General features: G+C 42.2%; 1 protein-coding gene across 1 annotated transcript in view; it reads left to right on the forward strand.

Annotated features, from left to right (window-relative positions):
- Window positions 1–859: 859 nt before the first annotated feature.
- The window catches only part of LOC117479455 (nuclear receptor coactivator 3-like), a 62321-nt gene continuing 41045 nt past the window's right edge, over window positions 860–22135 (forward strand). The window contains 1 exon segment of the mRNA XM_034126410.1: window positions 860–973. The gene's annotated coding sequence lies outside the window, so the exon portion shown is untranslated.

Consider the following 22135-nt stretch of genomic DNA (forward strand, 5'->3'; position numbering starts at 1 on the left):
TATTGTTATTTTTATTGGGATTTCTGTTATTAAGTGAATCAGCTGAAGACCAAAATATGACTGTTGACATAGCATTGCTCACACGTCCACATCATCTGCATAATCCATAACATTAAAATAAATATTTTTTCAAACAAAAATGCTTTTTTCAGCCTCTCAAATATTGAGGTTTCCTGCCTCTGTTTTATATCATATTAACCTGAATATTTGTGGGTTACTTGGACTTGATATTTTATAGACCAAAACTATAGATAAATGAATCCATACATTAGGCAGATTCATCTGTAACGATAATAACTGTTTAATTGCAGCTTTAAAGTGTAAGATTTATATATATATATATATATATATAAATAGTGAATTGGACTGCTGGTATTTTCCTTTAAAGTCTTGGAACTAATCCTGCTGGCGCATTAACAAGACTTTTATTTATCCAAGTGGACCAACTCATCGTTATCATTAGATAAGGATAAAACCTTCGCGTCCTAATTTCCTCTTAAGTTTTTTCAAGGCTGTCTCTTCTACTACTTCTGTCTCCCCCTGCCAGCCTAACATGTTTTGCTCTTTTTTGTGTGCAAAGTCTGCCGTGAAGAAAACAGTTTTATGTTTGCTGTTCATTTGACAGAAAATACACACCGTGTCATCTCTCTCCGCTCCGCTATCGCCGCTGACATCCGTCTGTAGGCTGCTAGACAGCCTGTTTCCCCACCTCCACCTACCTTCACCACCTCCGCCCCCTGTGGTGGTGGAGCCCGCCTGTAGTCCGTTTCCGGGTTGGACGAAGCAGCCGGAAGCACGGCGCTCCACTGGAACGAACTACTTTACCCAGAATCCACCTCGACACCTCAACTTACAGAACTGGCTTCTTGGGCTTCGGGAGTGTTTCCCATTTAAACAAACAGTGCCGAAGATGGCGGAGAGTTAATGGTGTAAAGAAGAAATTATCGACCCGGTAGAGCGATACGTCCACAAGGTAAGCTCGTGCAGCGTGTTTGCTATCATTCAGCTAATTCACCGGGACTTTGCATTTGGTTTGCATTTCGATAGAGGACGGAAATGTACTGGCTTCTGCTCCCAGCGTCAGTGCACACACAATATTGGCATCGATACGGCACGGAGGGCACAGTGCATGGTCATTTGGTTCATGACAGCGAAGATTTACTAACCTGTTTCATGGCGATGATGAAGTGCTAGCTAGGTGTCATGTTTGTTTCTCGGGTTTATGCTGCAAAACTGGTCAGATTTTTTATGAACTTAACTTGATCACGCAAAGCTGGCCAGTTTTACGCACAAACTTGAAGTGTTTCCAGAAAGATACAGAGCATCGGGAAGTTTTGGGGGAGAGCACACAGACTTAAACACTCGTACCCTTACGCTTAACCGCACACAGACCTGGTGATAGTTAACTATTTCTATCGCAGCCTGTCCGCGATAGTGGGTAGGAAACTGTACAACAGCTGAGCCTGACGCTGTCGCAACATGAGGACATTTGCACCGATATGTTTGTTGATCAAGTGCATGCAGACATATTCTACTGTGTGTGTCATATGCATCATAAAGAGGTCACTGGCGTATTTTTGTGGTTTGAAACATGCCATCCGGGAAAAGGCTGCCGATGCTGACTGTCAGTCTGTCAGTCAGCCTGCCCGGGTCCTGACTGCTGAGCGATAAAAAGTGAAACGACTCTACTGTATGTCTCCAGTGTGCACGTCGATGCACTGAATGGGGCACGCATTGCCTATAAATGTGTGAGGTTAAAGAGTGAATGGTCGCTGTGCTCCTGTTATTCGCTCTTAAGTCTCCTTCATACACACCATCCTGTCATCTGCTTCATCCTTGATAATGTGTCTCACTGTAGTTCTGCAGGGGGCAGCATCGTGGACATGTGCATTTACATGTACTGTAACCCTGAAGGTCCACGGTTTGATCCCTGAAACAGCCAGCCTGTGTGCGCGTGTTTGTGTGTGTGTGCATGGAAAGCACCATGTCCTTGAATATGACACAAGAGCCCTACTACAATACCTGCTCGCACTGGATAATAGCAGTCTGCTCTTCAGTGTGTAAACAGTAGTTGAATGGAAGTGATGCAGATGGTTTTGTGTGTCAGTGTGTGGACAGGTGAGGGATGTGAGGTTGAGGTTAGTGTCTACATTTAAATCTGTTTGCTTTGTAGCTGCAGCCAAGGATTTTGTTTTATTATTACCAATGAGTCTTTATTTGTTGATTGTTTTATTTTAATTTATGGTTTTATCAATGCACTATCCATGCACGTGGTCCTGTTTTTTCTTAGCAACAGTCTAAAACGTTATTTTGTTTACTGTGATATCAATCAAAGAAAGCAGCAAGTCATGTTTATTTTTACTAGTGTTCAGCTGTGATGTAAAATGTATCTAAATATAAAACTGAACAAATGTATGTGATCACAACTACCCATTTAATCTGATAATAAATATTCGTATTGAAGGAGGGATTAGAAAATTGTCTGAGTTTTTGATTGATTAATCTCAAGGACCATCTTTCCAAAAAATGACACTCAACCCAAAATAACCACATTCACTTTTCTATTTTCTTCCAAAAGGTTTACAACCCCAACCCAAATTGGTACTGAACCAAATTCACCAATGCAAGAACAATCTACCCCCAGATTTATTTTCTCTCTTGCATACTCTTTTTATTTGACTGCTGTCTTCATTATTACAACATTTTGTCACGCAATACTAGGTTTTGTCTTACTGTTCTTTCTTCTTTCAATAAATGCTTTTATTTGTCAACTCTTGAGCGAAGATCTAACCAGCTGCTGCTAGTTATTGGATTAAACACTGAATTGATTATCAAAATTATAAGCCATTCCTTTTCTGTTGATCGACTTAATGTTTTAAACGGCTAAACGTCTCAGCTCCAGGGCTGAATGTCTGTCTGCGCCCGTGTGGAGGGGTGTGGCGATGAGAGGACCCTTTTCGTTCCATGGCAACCCTCTACTGACAGATTTACAGTCAACTCTCTGGCCGATTCTCTGCACACGTGCAGGCCGACACACGTCTCCAACCTGCTCACAAGGAGCTGAGGGGAACATAAACTGGGGAGGGGTGTGTGTGGGTGAGCTGCCTGGACTTGTGAGGGGTCTTCTTCGCTGAGCGAATGGTGGGATGGATACGAGGAGGAGGAGGGTGACAGTGATGCATGATGTTTGCTGACAGGGAAAAAAATGGGACAGAGGTTAGCATGGGATGCTGGTGACTGGGTCAGGCACTGGGGGCAGGGCTCACGAGGCTGAGCGAGGGGGAGGACACCACACACCAGCCTGGGAAGGTGTGTGTGTGTGTGTGTGTGTGTGTGTGGGTGTGTGTGTGTGTGTGTGTGTGTGTGTGTGTGTGTGTGTGTGTGTGTGTGTGTGTGTGTGTGTGTGTGTGTGTGTGTGTGTGTGTGTGTGTGTGTGTGTGTGTGTGTGTGTGTGTGTGTGGTGTGTGTGTGTGTGTGTGTGTGTGTGTGTGATGTGTGTGTGTGTGTGTGTGTGTGTGTGTGTGTGTGTGTGTGGTTGTGATGTGTGTGTGTGTGTGTGTGTGTGTTTGTGGTGTGGTGGTGTGTGGTGTGTGTGTGTGTGTGTGTGTGTGTGTGTGTGTGTGTGTGTGTGTTTGGTGTGTGTGTGTGTGTGTGTGTGTGTGTGTGTGTGTGTGTGTGTGTGTGTGTGTGGAGGAAGGGGCTCAGGTGGAGCCTCGTGCTGGTATGTCTCTCTCGTTGTCCCCTGACTCCCAGTCCATTTTGCACTGTTGAGTGACCGGCGATCTAAGTTTTTAATACATTACATAATTACACCGTAGTTTTGTATACGTTATGACAATAAACCTTTGAATCTTGAATTTCCCCCAACTGAAGTCAAGTATGCAGAAATGTTGTCAGGGCCCCTCTCTCATGTGGGATGTGTTAAACAGGAATTAATCTTCACCATCTTTCATTGATTTCACTCTGTGGAGGAGGGTTCTTATTTTATTTTTTAAAATCTCACTAGATTTTGTCCTACTCTCCAACTCCAGTCAGGGCAAATCTCCCCTTTACATTACATTACATGTCATTTGTTAGACGCTTTTATCCAAAGCGACTTACATACATTCAGTACTGTGGACAATCCCCACAGGAGCAATTTGGGGTGAAGTGTCTTGCCCAGGGACACAACGACATGCTGACTGCAGTGGGACTTGAACTTGCTACCCCCTGATTCGAAGTCCAGCACACTATCCACTGAGCCACAGCCTCCCTCCCTTTACCTGACTTTATACTGTTTTACTTGGTTTGTCCAAAGTGACATAGGCTAGAGATCTCTTCAGTTTATTTACAGTATGGCATTTGAGTTTTAAAATCTATACCAAGAAAATAGTTTTTCTTTTGATAACGAGAATGACACACTGACCACAGTGGATGTGCTGGTCTTGAAAAAGGTTTCAAGTTGTTCTCTTTGCCTTGAAAACAATGATCAATGTGTCAACCCATCAGCCCTATATGAGCTTAAAGGGTAAACATTCAGACCATTCTAATATGTCACTGGTATGATTTTGCATATGTCAAGTCATTATCTACCAACATTTATGGCTCTTCCCTGGAGCCAGAAACCACAGAGCCAGCAGTCCCGCCTGCAAAGTTATCAAGAGACACTTTTTGCTGCTGCTCTCCTGATAATGAATTGAAGATAGGCAGAGGATTTATGAGTTGGCTTTAGCTTTGACACCCAAATGAGCTCTATTTAATCGTACAGCTAACAGTTTGAAACCAGAAATACTACCCACATCCCGTTTAAAAAAATAAACGCACTTCCTGGCTCCTCTCAAGGCTACTCTTCACTGTCAATGAAAGCCCTTCACAGAGCGCCTTTTTAAAGCTATAATTTGTATTTGTTTAACATTAGAGATGAGAATGTATTCTCAAGTGTTAAAGATGGTCTTAATTACTTCCCCATATCCCTTGCTCCATTAGGTGCACTCATTAGTATTTACATAGATAAACTCAAGAAAAATAGGATTTATACTTTTGATAAAACCAACGTAACTTTCTTTCTTTGCTGTTAAGTTGTCAGTAGTGGTGTGCATGCTGTGTTTGTCAATGGGGCCCGTGCTTTCATGAGTTAAGATGAAATGTTGGTGCCACGCTGATTTCCTTGCAAGGTATTTTTAGTCCACAGAGAAGTCATAAAAAAGTGTGAACAGCTTTACAAAGTTGATTTTAACAGTTGCCTTTTTGAAAAACAGCAGATTTGGAGCAATAGTAGCATTTTATTTTTTGTAATGTTTATACCCACCTGATGGCATAAGTCACATTTTATCTCTGCTTTTTAGCTCTGTTTAAGTTCTTCATGAAGTCGTTAAGATAATATCTGGCTCTATACATGCTAAATGCTGCGCTATATGGTCCCCAGCTAGTCTGACTTTTAGGCAGATAGCGGTCTGTCAGTTCATCAGAGCATTTACCTGTGAACGTTTTGGCTCCTAAAACAAAAACAAATTAAAAGGTGCCAACTGTGGGTTTGTCCTCTAAAAGCATCCCCTTTCAAACTTACATATAGTCATTTGACCCATTGTTGCTATTGTTGTTTATTTTAATGTGACATTTGTTCATGTGTTTCTTCTCCCCTCATGTTTTAATAGCATTTTTTCTCCAGGTCAAGGGGTAAAGCTCCACTATAAAACCAAAACAAACCCAACCAACTTACCCCAACACCCAGGAAAACCTAAGTCATAATGTATGTGTGAAAGGTATAGTGCCCTAAAGGATCATTAGAAAAGTAACATTTAAAAAAATCTTAGAGGGATTGAGTCATTTCTCATCTGTCACCGATGCACTAGCAGAGACATGACACTTAAGTGGCAAACCAAACAGTTATTAAGGATGAAAAACAGTGACTAAAGGCTTAAATAAAGGGTCTCTGCTCTGATTTGCATTTTTATTGGTTTATGCAATTTGAAGAAAAATGAAGTGAGACATTTAACGAGAGGAATATCACCAAAAATTGAATTATGAAAGACTTTCTTGTAAAATGGAAGTTACGGGTTGTGTTGTATTTAACAGTCTGATATAGTAAGAATAATATAAGGACATAAACATTGTGTTTACTCAGGATGATAGATGCACATTTACACCGCTTCTGGCACTGCACTTCGATTGTTATCATTTGTGCTTCATATACATCACCACCAGGAAAAATCCTCCTCTTGAATGGAAGATTATGTGTCTGATGTTGAATATATTCATCTTTTTTTAAAACAATAATTTGAAACAAATTACTTTTCACATATTTGTGTAAATATTTGTAATTTTTCTAGAGTTTAATTAGAAATGACTGTAGAAAATAGTTAGAATTGCTACTAAATTTAATTGAGGTAGTGAGAATGGGAACGGCATGCAACAAGGGTTGTTCTTAAACCAGTCACATGCATACACAAACTCTTTAATGATTTCAAGATATGAAATAATTTGTTTTATAAAAATCAAGCAGTTTTAAACCTTAAGCTGGACAGTAGACAACAGTTAACCAGTTAAGCCCCATGCCCCCGGTACCGGGCGCAAAATGCAAGATCTCGCAAGAAACAGCATCTGAGGGCTTCTTAACATTTAAAGGTCCCATGTCATGGCCATTTCTACTGATCATAATTCCATTGTTGAGGTATACTAGAATAGATTAATATTGTGCAATTTTCCAAACTCACATTGGTTTCTCATACAGCATCTCTGTATAGTATGTGTATTCACTCTCTGTCCACACGGCTTGTTGGAGCTCCTGCCCCCCCCTCCCTGTGAGCCCACTGTGCTCTGATTGGTCAACTCGCTCGATTGAGTCCACCACCGTTACAGCGGAACATCAGTGATTATGTGTTACAATGGCGTTAGCAACCAGAAAAGGACACCAGCAATGACAAACAGATGAGAATGCTGCGTGGGGTCTGGGTGCCGTGTTGGCGGGACGTTGCATGGCTCGCTGCTGCGAGGAGCGGACAGTGTGTGCTGGGTTCATTTCCTGCTTGCTGCGTGGGGTCTGCGAGACAGCGAGACATCGAGAATGGACGCGGGAAGGGGGGGGGTGCTGAGGGGGCTGCAGCACCCCTGCGAGGCTCCACTAGCACCCGCACCCCCAAACGCGGCGCACCTACAGTGTAAGCGCACCACAGTTTCACCGCTGCGAGGCTCCACTAGCACCCCCCCCCCCCCCCCCAGCGCGTCACAGTTTTGCCTCTGAGAGAGTGTGTGTGTGTGAGGAGCTCCACGGATTGGTCCATTTGGGTATGGTCACGTCACTGTACCCAGGACGAAAAAGAGAAACCTCCAACGAGGCGTTCTGGGGCAGCATATAAAGGTATTTTCTGTGTTAGAGTTTTACTCGCTACAGGGTGCACTTTGAGGGTTTGTGACTTTGCAGACCGTTTACATGCAGAAAAACCTTCATAACACACAAGGAGACAGGTAATAACCGGAAAAGCATGACATGGGACCTTTAACAAACTATGAATTTGTCATACCCACTTAACTGGAAGAAACTCAGCTATCAGACAATATTAACCATTTTTAGCTAAACGAAACACAAGGGTCATACCAAGCCTCTGAATTAGCCCTGAGCGAAAAAATGCTAACGCAATTAGAACAGAACTCACGGTAGAGATACCTTTTTACTTATCGGATCTGCACAAACAAGATATCAGCTAGCAAGCTGAGATTCCACAGATTCTAGGGGTATAAGTATCATCACTGAGCGACCAAAACTCGCGGCAGGGGAAGCAAACCCAGACAACACACAACGTAGCTTTACGGGACCAAAACGGAAAATAAGTCTTACCGTTGCTGTTTTCTGATCAAAAGTTGTGTTCAATGGCATTGAAACGCATAAAACGCTGCTGAAGGTTAATCCAATGTGTCTGTGTCACTTTGAAATGATTACTGATAATCCATCTTCATATTTATGTCAATAACGGAGATTTCATATTAGTGTATGACAGCTTCCGGTTTTGGGCATTCTGGCTACGCATCACTCCTTCACCAATGCGTAATGTTTAGATGGATTTTAGGAACTTCCCCTCGATTCTATTGGGTCTAACGGTTAAAAAGAGGTGTCAATCATCAAAATCGACCGACGGGGGCCAGAGATATGGAAAATGCACCCAAATGACCCCAGAAGTGGTTATTTTTTTCTAAATCTCTCTAAAAAGGTCAAATGTCACTTGTTTTGCATAAATCTTGATACAGGTTACTTATTATATGTTATAGTTTGGATTCCTAAAGCTTTTAGTCTACTATCCCATCATTCAAGGGTGGTTTTCACTATAAGTAATGTTTTCTTTTTGGACGGACACTTTCATTTAAAAAAAATGTACTATGTTCAATCTGAATTTACTTTAAAATAAAAACATCTATATTGATTCTGACTTTTCTACATCCAACTCACAGGTTTATCATTGCTTTGAGAAAAAAGATTATTAATTTACCCCTTTTAGAAGTGAAGATATAGTCATTTGTTCTGGGAATGTCATTTTCGAGCCTGAGACCTGAAAAACAGGCTCGGGGCTTAACAGGTTAATGAATCATCCAACATGACAAATATCTTCCCTGCCTAAATTAATTGCATTGCACTTTTTCATTAAGGTATAAGAAATTACAACAGCTACAGCAACCAATGACAGGGGTTTAACCAACCAATCAGCAAACAGCCGTGTTTCACATGAAAAGTGCCTGACCAAAATAAGCCGACTCGAGAAAGTTTATCCATTAAGCTATATATGTGAAATAAATCAACAACTATTTTGATAAAAAATAAATGTAATTGTCCAGTTAATCCTGCAAAAAATTCCAATATGTTCCCCAGCGTCGGAAATGCTTTTTATTATTATAAATTAAATATCTTTACATTTTAATCTGCTAGTCAGACAAAACAAGCAATTTAAAGACATCATCTTATGGCCTTTTTTTTTTTTTTTTACCATTTCTCTTTTCTCTTTTCTCTTTACAGATTAATTGAGAACAAAGATAATACTTTAAATGTTTAACTGTTACATTTTATTGAGTTAATATGTATATCCTGCTCATGTCAGGCCTGCGTTAAATACTGGTCTCGAGTGAGCTGTGAAACTAGGTCACTTTACAGGCGCTGACCCGTTCAGAATAACAGCAAACACGGGTCACGTCGTTGCTTTGGTCTGAAATTGATCTAAGAGAAGTGTGAGTAATTACTGTCAGTGTTTTCTGCTGCTCCAGATCTTTGTGTTGTTGTTTCAGTAGACAAATATATTTGGGTTAATATTTAGTTTGTCTAAAGTTAAGGAGCTGGGTAGTAGTTTATTATATTTTTCTGAAATAATGGAATAACTAAATATCAATGAGCCGGTGCACCGTCAGAACAACTGTCTCCTGTGATTCCTCGGTTTCTGTTTCCTTTCTTTCCCCACAATTCCTCGGTGCAGCTCATGTCCTCTGCTGCTTTATTTGTCGGAGAGCTTTTTCCTTTGTGAGAGGAATGTCAAGTGCCCATCTCAGTGCGCTTCTCCCATTTCTTCGTTTTGTTTTGTCACTTGTGGTTCATTCTTGATTTCCGTCTTGTTCTCCTCTAGTTTGTGCTTTCTTCACAGTTTATTTATTTTTCCCGCGGTGTGCAGCTAGCTGATGCCCAGGTCTTTTATGTTCTTTACTGAATCATGGCACTTAAGCTAAACAAGTTCCTGCGTTAATATCAAACATATTGTCTTTGTACAACCACAGCTTTCTTTTGTGTTGCTACAGGTAAATATGTGTCTCTGTGTGTGTGTGAGAGAGAGACAGAGATGAAGGAGGGGGTAGATAGTGAGGAGGGGGGAGGAGACGTGGAGAGTCGTTTTATTAACGTGGCGACTCCCGCTAAAATTCAGGGAGTGCTGTTGCATCCAGCTGTTACTGGTTGCGCGAGGCTTCGTTGCCATGGCAACACAGCCCTGTGCGCCTGCTCAAGGTCGTTCATCCAGCTCTGAACCGAGCAGCGTGCTGCACATAGGATGCACACAGAGAGAGAGCGAGAGAAAAAACTACTTCAAAGTGACCAATCAAAAGCTCTTCTGTGACGTAGTGTTCGGTGAACAAACTCAGCCCCCCACCCCCCAACACACACACATAGAAATACATACACACACTTACCTCCTTCAATAGAGAAACAAACAAAAAAAGAACCCCTGGCCTTGGGGCTAGTAGGTTATTTTGCCAGCTGATAAAATATTTAGCTGGTCAGTGGGAGAGAGAGGGATACTGTGTCTGGAGAAGAAACGCGCAGCAGAGCTTGGCTTTCTGTTTTCCTTTCTCTAATGGTGCATTGCTGTGAGGCTACCTGGGGCTTCTTCCACCTCCTCTCCTCTCATTTCCTCTCCACTCCTCTCCTCTCCTCTCCTCTCCCCTCCTCCTCTCCTCCTCTCCTCTCCTCTCCTCTCCTCTCCTCTCCTCTCCTCTCCTCCTCCTCTCCTCTCCTCTCCTCCCCCCTCCTCTCTTCTCTCCTCTCCTCTCCTCTCCTCTCCTCTTCTCTCCTCTCCTCAGAGGGCTGCAGCATCCCTCTGGGCTCTGCTGAATGTTTGCCAGCAGTGACTGGACTCATTACAATGTACCTTAAAGACCCCAGTACATTTCATGTTACACTTTGCGAAATTAGGTCAAATTAATTGTAAAATTGTAGCTCCGTAAACAAGACTGGCAACTTGCTCACAATGACGATGCTAACATGCTGAAGCAATACAAATGTTTACCTTGTGCACCATCTTAGTTTAGCGTGATATGCCAACATCAGCTAATTAGCGTTAAGCACAAACTGGAGGTGAGGCTGATGGCAATGTGAATAGTTTTGGTCATAAAGAGTTGACATGAAGGAGTCACAGGTTCACCAAAGTCATTACAATTAAATACATCTCAAACCAATTTTCACAGCAAACCGTCTAATAGTTGATTAACCGTCCCACTTAAAACCTTCAAATGTCCATGTCATGATTGCGGTAGAACAGAAGCCAGGGGATTTCGAGTCAATGTTTTTTATCCTCAGGGGATCATGAATATCTGTGCAAAATGTCATGGAAATCTATCCAATAGTTGTTGTGATATTGCAGCCAAAGCTGTGGCAATGCCATCCAGCGACGCTGCAAGCATGCCTAAAGATGTGCAAGCAGAGACATCTTCATTGAGTTGTGCCAAATCAAATCATATCTTGTAACACAGATACAACTCTTAATGTGATTAAGATATTCCTTATCCGGATAATAACAGGATTGGGACAGCATTCTTGGCTATAAGCTATGACAATGTGAGAATGTGGTCCTACATTTTTGTTGTCCAAGCTGTAATTCTCTTAGTGGGATTTCAACTTTTTGAATTCAGCGCAACATAAATAACCACATTTATCTCTTAATTTTTTTTTGTACTTTTATGTGTTAACATTGGAAATCAGACAGTGTTATAAATCTCCCTCGCATTGCTGCTCTGCACATGAATGGGAGAAAGCAGACGACCACTGATCTGCAATAAAATTGTGTAAAGGCAACATGTGCTAGTGCCTAACATGGAGGGTGATTTTCTCTCTCCGTGTTTCTCTTTTTGTTCTTCGTAGGGTGCACACAGAGTTCAGCAGGATTTTCACAAACCAGGGAGAACAGTCAAGAATCATGTCGCTTTTTGTGGTCAGTGATGTGATCGTTTAGGGCCGATGTGTGCGTACCGTTGTTTAAAAGAGAGTAAGACAAACATAACCTGTCACCTTTTTGTAAACCCTGAGCTGAACAGAGCTGGATTCTAGGGAGAGGAGGGAGAACGTTTCACGTTTCTGTAAGGTAATAGATGCTTATTAAAGGGGTCCTCAGAGGGGTGTGTGTGTGTCTAAGAAGGGGAGTACTGTTTTTTTAACTTATTTTCCATTGTAAAAATCCAGACCTAGTTTATGTGTTTTAGAGCTCCTTAAGTTGCCCTTGCACACACATACACACGCTCACACAAACATTTATAGGGTAGGAGTTGAGGTAAATGTTACCAGCTGCAGAACAGCCAGCAAGTGGCTTCAACTCTGTCTGAACCTGGCCGTTACGTGACCACCTCCTCAACTTAACTCCCTCCCATCCTGCCGTCCCCTCAGCCGCCACACCTCCTATATCACTCTTCCGTGGCCACACACACACACACACACACATTTATACACACCACCATCTTCATTCACCAGCCTCTCCGGTGTCACTAGCAGCAGCATCACTCATCTCAGGATAGGAGAGAGCACTCCAAGGTCTGCTACCCCCACCTCTTCACCTTGGTGCGGAGTAGCGGGCCGGGCTGAGCGCGCTTCGCTGATTGGCTGCTCCTCCGCCACCCCCCCCTTTCACACTTTTGGCGCTGTTATGTCAGAGCCTTGATTTTTCGTACCTCCCAACACACTGTACACAACAGCACCTTGCATAAGCAATAACAACATTAGCGATCCCTACTTTGTTGTTTTTTTGCATCGCCACTAGCTTCCACAAAGTGGGCGCTGGTCTTCCTGTGATCCACTGAAAACAACACAGCAATAAAAAGGATTTTAACATGCATTATCAATTAAACCATCCTCGAGCCAAGCCGGCAAGCCATTTAGAATATGCCTGAAACATGAGGGTTCAATAATAACGGAGATTTGGGAAAGTAGGAAGATGATTTCATGTAGCAAGACTTTTTACTTTCCCCCCCAAAGTTTCTGTTGGTTTTTGGAGTATCTTATAAAGGCACACAACAAAAAAGACACCAAGCCATCAGTCAACATTTTTTAAGTTTTAAAGATTACAACCTTTGTTTTAACAGCATTTGTTTATATTTTTTCACCATATAAACAGTTCTACATGATCTCAGACATATTACTGTGCGAATAACCATGCTTATTACAGGTTTACATGAACACAGTAATAGCAACTCTTATACTATCGCCTTCAACCTGGATTCTTCAATAGAGAACGTTTTTTATCATACAATTTATCCATGGCCATGGCACAACCAGTTGACAACAGGACCACAAACAGTAAATACTTATATTCAAATGACAAAATACTAGAGCCTCCACAGTGAGTCACATTACCACAGAAATGAAGAACTAATCCGGCTAATATTTTTAGATCTGGTTACCAATTTATTCTTGCCCAATGGTAAGAAACTTAATGTGTAGATTTTCTCTCAGCTCTACTCTCTACAGCCCCCGACCCTCTATAGATTAATTCCAATTTGGCTCAATAGGTGATATCAATGCCTTTAACCCAACAAAACTGTTCGGTAAGAGACCTTTAAACTTCTCAGTGAAACATGTGACTAAGGAGATATTGAAAGCATGCACATGACATGCAGAGCTTTACTAACTGCTGAATTTCTTATGTTGTTGTGAATTGGGGACTATCAGAGTTACTTTCTTCTGCCAAACATTGAAGAGGGAAGAAGCCCTCCGTACATCGGCCTTAGCTCAGGCAGCGGGGATGGAGCGTCTTTGGTTGAATCAGCTTTTCCTCTCTAACCCCCACCCTTCTCATTTTCTTCTACCGCCTCGCTCCCTCACAATGAATCTGTTAGTCTTGTGAGATCCCAGTCGTAGTAAACAGGCAGTGACATCTGCATGCTCTCCTTAGAGAGAAAGGGGCCAGAATTTAAATATTGATTTAATGCAATGTGAGACAAATATTACAGTTCTTCCCTTGTTCCTCTTTTGGGAGCTTTTTATAACTGTTGTTTGTGTATTTTTAGGTGTTGTTCAGCAAATCAGACTTTATCCAAAAAGAAGGCATTGCTTGTGTTAAGACTCTACTTCACATTCCTGTGTCTCAGACAGTTAGACCCGATGCACTGGGTGAAATATCATCTCCTTCTGGACCGGCTGCCCACTCAGGTAACCGTCAGGTGAACAGCCTCGGCTTGCCTGAAGGACTAGAAGACTGCTGGTGATATTTATGGAGTATCAAGCCCAACGGATGGAAGACTGATTGACTGATGGTGACGTTACTGCTAGATTCAGTTGTAGTGTGATGAAGGAAATGCTTTCCCTCCAACTATTTGCTACACTACGTAGTCTTCTTTGAAACACTGCGCCACAAATAGGCACAGCCCTTTGGATTCTTAACAATCTTCTCGGGCAGATGTGAATGAAACAGAAAAATGTCACTCTTCTAGCTAGGTTTAAAACTATTATACAATGAGTTAAGACATATAAGTCCTGGTCAGGAGGAGCATGATTACGTTTGAAGTCAAATAAATACCTCAACCGGATTTTTTGAAATATTACTTTGTTGTCCCTTCCAATAAATACAACTATTTTAGTCTCTGTAACAGATCTCCTGTTGGGTCGGATTGGATTTCTTCTCCGCTCCATCAATATCCTGTTTTGACAAAGGCACAACAAATGTAAAGACGTGAAATGGTCTCAAAATGCTGCGTCACTGGGACTTGACTGAAATGCCACACCACAGCAAATCACCCAATGTGTCCCTGACCAAAGCAGCTGCTTCACATTTTTTTTACACTTCAGTAACATCTGCTTGTCACAATATATTGTAATGCTTAGGAAACGGAAGAGGGCTTACAGCATAATTCAAGCATGCAAAGTATATTTTGTATATATGTTTTTTTTCTGATCTGATTTTAGTATTATACCCTATTTTATTTGTTAAAAAGTAAATTCCCCTCCCTTCCCCTTTGTCTGACTTGAAGCCAAATCTGTAATTGTGTGGGTTGTATAAATTCCATATGTATTCATATCATTAACAAAGAGTAATGGCAGCATTGAAAGGATGTAGTGTTATCTGATCCCAATGTGAATGTCCTTTCGTTAACTCCTTAATTTTCACCCCATAACTTTAATGGGAAATTGCTAAATTCACCAATGACTGATGCAAAAATAAAAGTCAACACCCTCTTTCATCCATGCTATGCACCCTTAACAAACTGGCAAACTTGGCTAAGCTGAATGACATCCACAAGTCCAACACATCAAAAAGAAGATGTCGTACGTATAAGTAACACTGTTGAAGATTTTAACTTAAATCTATGTTGTCTGAGCTGCTCCAAGAACCAACAACCAGTATACGATCAGAGACTCTGTCAGCCATAGGTGATACAGAAAGCAAATTGCATGTGTGAAAGACGAGGCTGATGATCTTGAAAATCAAAGCTAGATATAAAACCGTTAAACCCCAATCACACTGAAGAGGTCTCATCCAGCGGGCAAAATCTCCATCTCGACACATCATCACTGTCTCATCTTCAGCCACAAAAATATGTTAACCCATTATAATTTCATAATTCCTCCTGAAATCTTGTTTTGTCAGTTATTTTTGTTGCCCACTTTTGTTTATCAGATTGTACCTTTTAACTAAGGTGAATGTCTATTATCCCAGGGACTTTGCCGTCTACCGTAATGAAAGCGGCTTAGTTTGGTCTTTGAGTTACTACAGTAAACACACATGCATGGTGGAAACACACACACACACACACACACACACACACACACACACACACACACACACACACACACACACACACACACACACACACACACTGTTGGTGTCAGAGCCGTTCCTCTCTCACGCGTCAGTGACAGGCCTCCAGTAAATGCCTTGTGGAGAGTATGTGTTAGCCCAGCACGATCTCTCTCCCTATCTCACCAGGGCTAAAAATAACACCATCTCCACACTAGACTTACACAAAGAAGAGGAGGGAGGGAGGACACAGAGAGGGTGGAGTGGAGGGAGAAAAAGAAGGTGGGGATGAGAGCGAGCCAGAGGGAGAAAACAACAATCAAAGCGAGAGAAAGGGGAGAGGAGGAGCAGAGGTACAGGGAGGAAAAGAAAACAAGTCATTAATAATTTACCTGGAGGACACTTCTAGTACGACCTTTAGCTCTGGTCAGTGGTGTTTAGCAAAGAACAAAGTATTCTATAGTGTTGGGAAACTCTTTCACATGATCTGACTCTTGTGTACCGTCTGGAGGTCTGTTCCCATAGCGCTGAGCCCAGGTGTGCTTAGCGGGTGTTCAGACCCAAAATAGCACTGCGATAAGAAATTAAAAACCCGTACCAGTGAGAGATGAAATATTATCCAGGAAGGGCGATTTAAGTAAAAGATGTATGAGTTTCCAGCTGGCAAACGCTGCACAGTGGTAGACCGGATTATACCATTTTTGGGAGTAGACTTGACAATTTGTTTTATATAATATCCTCCCTTGTGATTAACTCGAAGTGAAGTTACCTGGTTCACATTGAGAAGTGATCTCTGAGGACTGTGTGCGGTTGAAAGCTGAACTCAACTGGGTTTCTGATCTATTGGGTAAGTTGTAGAACTCCACTATCAAGGAGAAATATTGGAGGGAAATGGCTTAATACCACTTTCAGTGATCGATAAATAATCACTTTGTTGTTAAGTAACTCTATTTAAACCAAACCAAGCAACTCGTTAAAAAGGGGTCTCCATTTTCCCCCTGAAGTAAGGCCTCTCTAAAAGTATTGACACATTCTCTTTCCGTAACGATAGGATAACACTTTGTAAGAAATGAGTTGTTTAAAAGTACTAAACATTGTAATACTTTTAACGGTTTAAAACATTGTAAACAGGAGTGGACTTCAGGTGGAGAACAGGACAGAAATGTGAGATAACGTTTATTTTAAATCACTGAACTTTGAATAATAATTGAAGGCTGCTGCAAGTATTGCGTTGCACAAGCATTCACGTGTAGCACACACTATAATCCTGTCAATGTTTATCTCTCACCTCTCAGCTTTTGCCACCACATTACACAGAAACACCCACATATATTCAATTATTGACTAGTCGGGACTAATTTGTGACTGCTCTGAGTTTAACCTTTGTCCTGACACACTTCAGCTGCACAAAAGAACAGAAATATAGTTTGAGGAGGAGTGAAGGGGAGGGGTTGGGCAACTTGTTGCTGTGTCATTATGGTTCTACGGCAAACACTGTGCAGGGTGTGTTTGTTTTTCAGTGCTTTTAGAGTTTGTATTTACCAACAAAACAAATCGAGGTCTTGGCTAAGGGTTAAGTACAGGGAGGTTGATTTTTTCACAAACATTCATCTGCTTCAGAGTTAGTTTTCTTCTCCTGCACAAAAGAAAGGTTTCTGGTTTTACTGTTACATGGGGGTTAAGAGATTTCAAGCAGCAGATAAATTGGCAACATGTTGACATAGTTGAATTAAAGTGTTTCTCAAACAGTCCGTTTACCTATTGTAACCTTAAACCCTGGGGTAACACTGAGGCATCTCTCCCTCATTCAGGATGTGACAAACTTTTGCAGCTTAATCATGTAAAAATGACTCTGTTAATTATTGCATGTCCAGATTGGGTACATTTGTATATTCTTGCAAGACTTTAACACAGATTAAATGTATTTGTTTTCCTCTAAAGGACACATAAAACCAACAAATCTGTGTTTCAACTTGCATGGATTTGAATAATCTTTGGACAAAGCTGACAAAGATGGAAAGACTTGTTGATAAAACATTTTTATAACCACTCTCACATCTTCACTAAACACCATCCTTCACCTGAATTTGACACTGCCACAAAACAAACTGCTCATCTGTCTGCACTGAGAACTGGTCAAAAAATGAGCAAAAGAGAGAATGAGGTGTTGAGAGAAAGATGGATGAAACACCAGCGGAGAGAGAGAGATGTAAGGTGATCTGTTTACTCGAGACACTGAAGGTGTTTTAATGGCTGGTGGTTGTGAAAACATTTCAGTGAATAAGTCATTCTCTACTTGTTGTTTGGCTGTCGATAGCTGGGTTTTGATCCAAGTACTTTTTGGCAAAGTCTGCATCGTTGGATAGTTTGAAAGATTTGGGTTCAGTTGGAAATGTTGAGGTAGGCGTGTGGTGCAGTGGTTTGTGCGTTGGTGTTCGGATCAGGGGGGCACAGGTTCAAACCCCACTGCAGTCAGCATGTCGTTGTGTCCCTGGGCAAGACACTTCACCCCAAATTGCTCCTGTGGGGATTGTCCACAGTATTGAGTATGTAAGTTGCTTTGGATAAAAGCGTCTAACAAGTGACATGTAATAATGTAATGTAATGTAAATATTGAGTGAAATGTCTTAATACAAATCTCAAAATGTACTAGAATGGCAGAATTCCCCCTATTGGCTTTCAGTACCTTTTAAGTATCTTAGTCTTTTTAAATACCATTTCCTCTTTTACGGTGGAAAAGAGGTTCTTCTTAACAGAGAGGGGTCTTTCATTGTATTGAAACAATCGTGTAATCATTCAATTTGTCCAATAACAATTTTCATATAGGCCTTTTTGAAGGAACGATTTATATATATTTTTGTCTGTTTCCTGCTTCTCAAATCTGCTGCTTTTCTTTGCTGTTATTTGCATAGTTTTGATCAGTGTTGATTGTATTCACTTGGCGAAACAAGCCAACCTCAAACTCTGATGGGACCTCAAGCCTTTTCCATTAAAGTTAAGAAAGAGTGCTCTAATCACATACATTTGTACTTCCATGGTAGAATACTTGTTGTCTTCTATACGCTTTACTGTCAGCAAATCAAATTAAAACTAACAAGGTTAGTAATGTTCTTTAGCAGCTGAACACTGTACATTTGAGCAAACAGTAGAAATGACTGTATTTGTTGGTGACTATTTTCAGCTGCAGATTTGGTGATTTAATGTGAGTTTAGAGCAGCAGGTGTGTGTGTGGGATTGACTGAAAATAACCTCAAGTACCCATAGTCATGGGAGTGAAGGAACATGTCACTCACATGTATTTTTTTATAGTTTTCACACAATAATGGAACTCTACGGCACCAGCAACAAAGTTCATGAGGCTTTGGATCCACAGACAGAACTTGTTACATCCATTGTAGCTATTTTGTTGTTTTTGTATATTAATGGCTAGGGATGGGTATCGAGAACCGGTACTAAGTCAGTACCGGTAGCCGATTGGACGGTATCGGTATACCGTTAAGCCGCTGGACAAACGGTGCTGCTATCGGTATATGAATTACGCTACTTCCTTAGTTTAAACAATTCTGGTTGGTTGGGAACCCTCATCCCGTGTGACGTATCCGGTTTGAGTACCACTCTGATTGGCCGCTGTGAATGCCACTCGTCATCTCTCCTAACAGCGCTCTTATTAATGGCACTTGTTGACGGGAAGAAAACTCTAGAATATCACTAGAGTTAGCCATTTAGGTGCAGTTAATTGCAACAGACCAGAGAGCATGATGAAGTCAGCTACAGGTGGAAGGTGGCTTTTCATCTCGTCACGTCTGTTCTGTCCACACTTCATCTTGTGATATTGTTCACAGCCTGCCGCTCTCTTGAGTATGTGTGTTCTCATCTGTGTGTGTGAGTGTGTCGGTGTGTGTCTGCTTATGCCTCGCAGTCAGGTGGATGAAGGAGGAGTAGGATGAGGAAGGTGGGGGCAATTGTGTGGTTGATATGGGGAGAATAGAACAACAGGGAGCTTCTACAGTGACTGTGGCTGTTAATTAATCAAACACACACATACACACACACACACAGCGAGTGATGAAGAGGCTATAGAAAACACACACACTCTTATGTACCCGGCCTCGTCTCCTTACAAGAGGCTTGAAGCCATTCTACTTACCGTCGCCAGCCATGCCGACTCGCTCTATTTGCAGAGCAGCCCCTCCCCTCTCTGATGCTATGATCTAACTGCAGCCTCCTCCCCCTTCATAGACACACACACTCTGTCCACACTCACATGCCTGCACACACACACACACACACACACACACACACACACACACACACACACACACACACACACACACACACACACACACACACACTACACACACACACACACACACACACACACACACACACACACACACACACACACACACACACACACACACACACACACACACACACCACACACTCACACAGACTCACAGTGTGCTTATACACCCACCATTCAGCACACTGCGGGGCATGTCTCTGCACTTGGTCTGTGAGTATGTATGTGTATGTTGTTTTAATCAAGTGAACATGGACTGTGAACTTGTGTGTCACTGCAATGGCGTCCATTGTTTGTGAAAGAGGAGAGGTTGTTGATCTTGTGGTTTTTCAACACACATGCCGTCTAGATGGCATCTGTTTTGTAAAGCAGAGGAAAAGTACTGAAATGCAAAGAAAATGAACGCCTCCTATTTTTTCATCCCCCTTCCCTCTATCCCCTTAGAGATCAACAATAGTTTTTTGTGTCCTCTGTGATGAAGGACGAATAAACACGTAGGGGGAACGTCTGCTTAGAATAAGGTGGGAATAAAAACAAACAGAACAACAAGTACAGGGGGGAACAAACAAGAAGCAGAGGCGAGCTTCATGTCTTTACAGTCAAATTCTCCGAGTGGGTCAAAGTTCCCCGAGCAGCCGGAGACGTGTTCTGATTGGCTGTGGAAAGGTGAAATTAAAACCACGGTAAACTTTTGACCTCGCAGGAACTGGGAGAGGAACGCCCATCGCTGTAGCGAGAGCGAGCTTCTCCCTCGTCCTCGCTGCTCTCCCACCGACCCACCCCTCACTCTCTCACTTTCTCTCTGTCTCGTTCTGTCTGTCTTGCCCCCTTCGTTCCCCGTTAGTCTGTCACTCGCTCTCGTTTTGCTCTCTTTCAGTCCAAACCTTCTCTCTGTTTCAGCCCCCTCCTCTGCTCTATCTCAAGCTCTCCTTTGCTGTCTCTCTCTTTGGCCCCGATGAATGTGTGCCTTGCTGCATGCAGCCTGATGAGACGGAGGGAGGCAGTGAGCAGGATAGAGCTGGGGGAAGGGTATAGAGAGGGAGGAGACAGTCAGAGAGGGGGGATGGGAGTAGAGACAGAGGGAGAGGAGCAGCAGAAGAAGACTCGGGGAGAGGAAGGGCAGCAGGAATGCAGCTTTTTAAACTGTGTGCTGCACAAACTGCTCCCTGTTAGAGGGGAAGAAAATCTAAACAGGACTGAATGTATAAATAGACATGTAACTGTGGCTCAGACTAAGATCTGCTGAGCGGCAGGGCGGGGAGAGCCCATTTTTACAGCTAATGGTTTCTCTCATTACACATCAAACGGCTAGGGGGCGTGTGTTTATGCGTATGTGTGTGTGTGTGTGTGCAGAGTGGGCCAATATTAAATGATTTCATGAGCCAACTAAAAGAGCAGCCCCATCGCTTGTTGCTTTGATGCCGCATGCATGCACACAGACAGTCAGTCGTGCAGTTGCAATCGGCTATTAGCAGTTCCTTAACTACACAGAGAGGTGGGGAACTGTCTACTGTAATTGTTGCTGCTGTTCACCAGTAGACAATCTAGAGAGGACATGTCTTGAGGCAAGAGTCAGTATTGGGGCTGATCCAGGCTTATTTATTGTATTGGTATTGACTAAATGAAAGTGATCAATACCAAAACATGCATTGGGTGCACTACAGGGCTGCGATTAGCGGTTATTATGATTATTCATTAATAAGCTGATTATTTACTGGATCAACAGACTGGTCCTAAAAATGTCTGAAAATAATAAAACATGTCATATCAGTTTATCAAAGTCCAAGTTGATGTCTTTAACTGTCTTGTAAATAAACATATAAGACTTGGTATCAGCAGGTACTTAACAATAAATGGCTTGGATCATGATCGAGGCCAAAACATTTGATCAGGACCTCTCTGGTATAAAGATAAGTTCTTTTTAGGGTCTTCCCCCCTTTTGAGCTGCGCACGTGCATGTGTAAACATAGCTTTAAATGCCTGTCATCAACGGGGACGGCACAGTCAGAGAGAGGGTTGTCAGTTTTCAGATTTTAAATCATCCTTTTTGATTGGGATTAAGCTCTGCGATGAGTGCAGCGGGGAAAGGTGTGAAGGAGACGAGAGCCAGAGTCGGTCGTCTGCCATGAGAGGAAGCAGGAGGAGAAAGAAGGCTGAGATTTTTCTAGCTTTCTCTGCCAAAGAAAAACTGTGAGTTGAGAGAGGAGGCTGTGGATGTTATTGAGTTAACAAGACAGAGAGGGAGGGAGAGCAGTGGGAGCTGAGAGACTCGATAGACGAGTGGATGAGCAGTGTTGTGCTCTGCTGCTGCTGCACAGTGGGTACCATATGGTCTCTTAATGTATAGAGCACACATCAAGTTTGCCCTGCTTCCTCCTCTCTTCTTCTT

The sequence above is a fragment of the Trematomus bernacchii genome, unplaced genomic scaffold, assembly GCF_902827165.1.
Source record: "Trematomus bernacchii unplaced genomic scaffold, fTreBer1.1, whole genome shotgun sequence".
Classification (NCBI taxonomy): Eukaryota; Metazoa; Chordata; class Actinopteri; order Perciformes; family Nototheniidae; genus Trematomus; species Trematomus bernacchii.